We start from the raw sequence: 6,282 nt of genomic DNA, 5'->3' as shown, positions 1-6,282 counted from the left end.
CCTGCTGGGGTCTCAGGCTGTATGTCTATGCACGACCATCAGTTTTCTTCTCTTTATTTAATCGTCACCTGAGGACATGTTTTTACTGATTTTTAGAGAGAGGAAGGGAGAGAAAGATGGAGAGAGAGAGAGAGGAGGAGCGAGAAAGAAAGAGGGAGGGGGAGACAGAGAGAGAGAGAGAGAGAGAGAGAGAGAGAGAGAGAGAGATCGGTTGCCTCCTGAATACACCCTGACCAGAGATCAAACCCAAAACCTAGGCCTGTGACCGGGAGTCAAACCCACAAGCTTTTGCTGTACGATGACACTCCAGCCAACTGAGCCATCGGCCAGGGCCAGTTTTCCTTTGATGCTCCCCATTATTTAGTTACGCCAGACTTGAAATGGAGCCTGTGCCAGGGAGTAGTTTAAAAAGGGGCACTGAGAACCTGTTAGAATTAAACTGTGTAACGGAATGACAGCAAATTGCACAAACCTGCCATCGATCCCGTCAATGTTCACTCCTGCTTGGTACCAGATACTGTCTTTGGAATTCAGTAATGAACGTGATACAAGTTTCCTGCTCTCAGGAGAGGCCGTGCTGCTCAGCTTCTGAATGCAGTGGCCCCGAGTGAAGGAAGCTTGGGTTTCTCACAGCTACAGGTTTCAAACAGCAAGAGGCTAACAGTGGTGAAATGGAAGTGGGTCTGGGGTGAAGGGCTGTCAGCACAGGCGGATGAGCAGGGAGATGAGGGAGTTGGTCATGGGCAGAGGCTGGCAGGTGGACGGCTGCACCGGTGTGGGATCTGGGGGGCATCCACAGTTGTGCAGGCCTCGACATGGGTAGCTGGCTTTGATGGGCTGCTCTGAAGGCTTGAGGCCTGATCGGTGTTCCCAAGGTCCCTGAGGTGATGCTTTCCTGACAGTGGGACCCTCGTAGGATTGGGCAGTTCACCCAGCCCTGGACTAAGGCTACTCAAAGGGAAGCCAACTGACTGGGCCAAGAGATAAGTACAAGCATCGAGAGTCCGTGCTCAGAGATTTCTATAGCAACTTGACTTTGCAGCCACCTCCAAGTGCTTGAACAGCAGACCAGTTTGTTTGAACAGGATGTAGACCCATGTATGTTTTGTGGGACTTACACGTGTGAGTACGTGCACATCTGGCTGGAGCTGGGAGCTAGTCCTGTGCAGGGGGCCACGTGTCTTTCCTTAATGAATAGAAACAAAACAAAACACTGGACAAAACAACCTGCTCCTTCACAGCTGTAGTTTGAGAAACAGCACTGGTGGTGCTGACACTCAATTGGTTGGAGCGTCATTCCGTACAGCAAACGGTTGTGGTTTGATTCTGGGCCACAGCACGTGACTAGGTTGCGGGTTTGAGCCTTGGTGAGGGTGTGCTCAGGAGGCAAGTGATCAATGTTACCAATGTTTCTTTCTCACATCGAGCGTGGAGGTAATGGGAGTGAGGCTGGGGGCCCCAAGATCAAGGACTTAAATAAATCTACAACCACTTATCGCACCCCATTTTCAGTTCAGTCTTCGTCAATGTACAGACTCACCTTCCCTTCTTCCCCTCCTCCTTGTCATCAGCATGTGCTCTTTTTTCATAAACATTATTTTTCTATGCACATCATATACAATTCCATACCTATGTTCTACACACATTACACACAATGCATACATGCGTCATTTTAAGTAAGGTTAAAGTATGTCATTGTGTTTATATGTCACAGGTTCTTAGCTCCTCTACTTGGGGCCATGGCTAACTTTTCCTGTTGTAAATAGTACATCCATGAATATTTTTAACTCTTTTTTTTAAATATATATTTTTTTTATTGATTTTTTACAGAGAGGAAGGGAGAGAGATAGAGAGTTAGAAACATCGATGAGAGAGAGAGACATCGATCAGCTGCCTCCTGCACATTTCCTACTGGGGATGTGCCCGCAACCCAGGTACATGCCCTTGACCGGAATTGCACCTGGGACCCTTCAGTCCGCAGGCCGATGCTCTATCCCCTGAGCCACACCGGTTTCGGCCATCCATGAATATTTTTAAACAAAAGTTTTTTTTTCTATTTCTTTTGAGTCCCTGGGGTCTGTCCCCAAAGGTGACTGTGTCAAAGGTCACAATGTTATTGCTCTGTAGAAAGACAGAATCGATTTCTATTGTCGGAGTCGGGACACAGACTTTTCTGTGGCTCCAGGCTGTGCGATTATAATGCTTTTTTTTGTTAGTTTAGTAGGCTTATACTAGTATACTCTCCTGGAAGTTGTTTTAATGTGCTTATTTCAGGAGGTGGTGAGGATGTGATGATTTGAGTATAATATTTTCTCACCTGTAAAATTAAACAATCTTAAAAAAAAAACTCTTACCAAGTTAGCCACGGATGTTGACATCTTGTAATTTTATCAATTTTACATAGTTTGCATGTAAGCTTTTCTTCATCGTCCTTTACAGCTTTACCCATGCTGTTATTGTTGGTTTTCTATTTGTTTCGTTATATTTTGTGGTGTAAAACTTGTTCCTTAGTGTTTATATATCTGTACTCAGCTATGCCATCTCCTTTGCGATTCTATATTTTTTTGGTTAGAAGTTATTTTCCCCTTTACAAGTGGGATGAATATGCTATTCTGCTCTTTCCTAGTTTTTAAAATGTGATCTCTTGGCTCTATCGGAACCTTATTAGAGTGTTTGGTGTAAGATGTGGATCTAGATTAAATTCTGAAGTGTAAATGTAACAGTAACTTTGATCAGTGATTTCCCCCTCATTCTTTGGGTTTGACATATTAAGAGCTTTTGCCATATGAAATGAATATATTTTTGGAATCTCCATTGTTATGCTACTATTTATTTCAAAAGTTAACCCAATATATAGAAATGTCATTTGTAATCTATTCAATAAAGCACTCTACCACCATGACTTGAAAAAAGTATATCGTTTTGATTTCTTTCCTCTTATTCTTTGAGTTGTATTTCACTGTCAGTACAGTTCCCTAAACCAGCCTGATTAAAAAAATAGTTTAATTTCTATTTTCTTCTGAAGACATACTGCACGAACTCTTAAGACAAAGGACATTGGACATTAAGAAAGAGGTTCACCCTGGTCTTTACTGTCTAGTGCAGTTACTGCTCTTCTCGTGTGTACTCTGTGGCCTCATTACAAAAGCCACAATAGGAGCCTATTCCCTTAGCTTTAGCACAGCGCCTGTGCAGAAGACCCTGCCCAATTGCTTGCTGCACTTTTGGGCCCATGAAGGCAAGTGCTTTATGGTGCTTTCTTGAAGCAGTGATTTTCGTGGGGTGTGGCTGGTTCATGAGAGGATGGGGTTGAGGGTTCGAAAACCTCAAGACTCAATCAGCTTATCTCTGATCCCAGGCTACAGACCGTTCTCCGTGCTTTGGTCACAAAGGAATTGGGAGGGATTTGTCAGCAGACTTGTCCTCAATAGTGAGAGAAACTCTACGCGGCATGGCATGTTGACTGTGGATGTGAAATAAAGTGTCTTTATGGCACCAATATTTAGACATTAGTAATGCGAGAGGGAAGAAAGTGCACATCATTAGACTGTGCACTTTGTTCTGTGTGGGGTAACTTGGAAAGTGTTGTCTGTCTCAGTGTGTCCTGAATTTTTAGAGTTCCATGGGTGGTGCCTCCATTTCAGAGCTGCTAGCAGAGGGGCATACGCTGCCTCAGAGGTCAGGCCGTGTGTGATGGAAGATGCCTGTGGGAGTTGGTCATAGAATCCTTCCCTACGTGGGGCCATTCGTCTCTGAGTGCCATAGCATATTTCTCTTTGATTATGGGCTCTGTGACAATATCAAATGACTCCAGAAACTGAGAATGAATATTTGGTATAGTACATTTTTATCAAATTCCCTAATAAGTCAAAAACCCTTGGCAATGAAATTAGCAAAGACTTTCTGATTATTTTAGAGACCATAAACTCTTGCATTATGTAGCTAGTCTACACTTAAACCTTTTTTTTTCCTTCTGTTTAGTAATTTTTTTGGTTCTCCCACTAGTTGCCTAATGTATTTTTCTGACAGATTAATATTTGTTACCACTAGCCTGGGTGGCGGTCAGATTCACTTTTTTCTTCCATCTGCTTGCTTCCCCCTTATAAAATAATTGAGATAATAGGAGATACATGTAGCACACAGAACTTTTAGCTTACAATGAATAATAACCAACATTTAGGTAATGTATTAGAGCACAGAATGTGTCTCATCTTCTTTGACCTTCATGAAACCCTTTGAGGTGGGGATTATTGGTACTGAGGTAGATACTGAAGCTCAGAGCCTGTATAACCACCTGCCTTAGTTTTCCTCAGTGTATCTTCTGGTTTTTCTTCTTTTGAACAGAATTACGTTTTATTGAAAGAGAATGGAAGTTTAAAAAAAAAATCACAATATATGTTGCTCCATGTAATAGAATTAATGAATAACTAACCATTATGATGATGTAATATATTTTCTTAAGAGTTATGACTATGCAAAAGAATATGTTTATTATTTTAAAAAAATCTTTTGGAAATATTTACCTAACTTATTGATCAAATGAATGTAATATGAAGAATTTTTCTAATTTTATTCAAATGATCTCATTTAAGGGACAAATGTGTCCAGAAGCACAAGCTACAAAATTCTGAGGTTTTTGGCTATTTTATAGTCAAGTTTTAAAAATTTCATTTGAAAGTATCTGTTGTCAAAATATAAAATTGAAATTGATTTTTGTCTATCAAACTATCATATGATTATCTTGCTAAATTCATGTATTAGTTTTACTAGTTGTTATTTTCAGTTGTGTGTATATTTGTGAGGATTTTCCATATAGACTATAATGTCCTCTTTATGCCTTTTTCCTCCTTGACTTTTGCAATGTATATGCTGCAGTAACAGGCACCTGTCTGAACCAGTGCTGTTATAATGTTCTCATTGTGTCAAGACTTTATGTCTGGCTTATAAACCACAGATACTATGTTGGAGGATTTTATTAGAAAATTTTTAAATAACCAATCTTGAGCTATTAGAACTTTGAAAATGATTTTTCATATATTGGTAATGAGCATCAGTGTATGTTTTGATATTATAAAGGGGGGGGGAATAAATGGTGATGATAGGAGACTTGACTTGGGGCGGTGAACCCACAATATAATATACAGGTAATGTGTTATAGAATTGTACATCCGAAACCTATATAATTTTATTAACCAATATCAACCCAAAAATTCAATATCAATTTTAAAAAATGCAATGTAAGGAATTTTGATAGATGTTGGCAATTCTGACAGGCATTTAAGTACTTTGTTTTATTTGCAGGGGTGTGACTAACAGGATCTTAATAAAAATCCACTCCCATTGGGGCAGTATGGCTAATTTTAGATTAGCTAAGTTTACAGAGAAGCCTGTTAAGCAGATTGAGAGAAAAGGGGAGATGAGACTGGGATAGAGACTCAAGTATCTAAAATGTGAACAATATATATTTTTTAAAAATATATTTTATTGATTTTTTTACAGAGAGGAAGGGAGAGGGATAGAGAGTTAGAAACATCGATGAGAGAGAAACATCTGTCAGCTGCCTCCTGCACATGCCCCACTGGGGATGTGCCCACAACCAAGGTACATGCCCTTGACCGGAATCGAACCTGGGACCCTTCAGTCCACAGGCCGACGCTCTATCCACTGAGCCAAACCGGTTAGGGCTAAAATGTGAACAATATTTTTGACTATTCATTGTAGCATTATGTTTATAATGAAATAATATTTGAAATATTGCATAGAGAGATAAAAAGAGAAAAAGATTCAGATTTAACTCTGACACTCCCAAGTTGTGTGAACATGGGCAAGCGACTTATCCTTAGTTTTTAAAAAAGCTTTAAAGTGGAAATAATAATAAGCAGCTTGTAGTATTGTTTGGATTAGACATAATATATGTAAAGCACCTGGCACATACTAGGCATGCAATAACATGTAGTTATGATTATTATAGAACTCCATCCTCTAGCATTTACTTATTAAATTATTTTTTATGTATTAAATTATTTTAATTGATCAATGGATACCATCAAAAATCATATCTTCAAAGAATAATATCTTGCTGTAGCCGGTTTGGCTCAGTGGATAGAGCATGGGCTTGTGGACTGAAGGGTCCCAGGTTCGATTCCAGTCAAGGGCACACACCTCAGTTGCAGGCTGGATCCCCAGCCCTGGTCAGGGCCCCTGTGGGAGGCAACCAATCGATGTTTCTCTCTTTCTGTCTCTCCCCCTCCTTTCCACTCCTCTCTAAAAATTAATGAAAAT

This window comes from Myotis davidii, unplaced genomic scaffold (genome assembly GCF_000327345.1).
Source record: "Myotis davidii unplaced genomic scaffold, ASM32734v1 scaffold123, whole genome shotgun sequence".
NCBI classification, from domain to species: domain Eukaryota; kingdom Metazoa; phylum Chordata; class Mammalia; order Chiroptera; family Vespertilionidae; genus Myotis; species Myotis davidii.
This window is presented reverse-complemented; position numbering follows the sequence as displayed.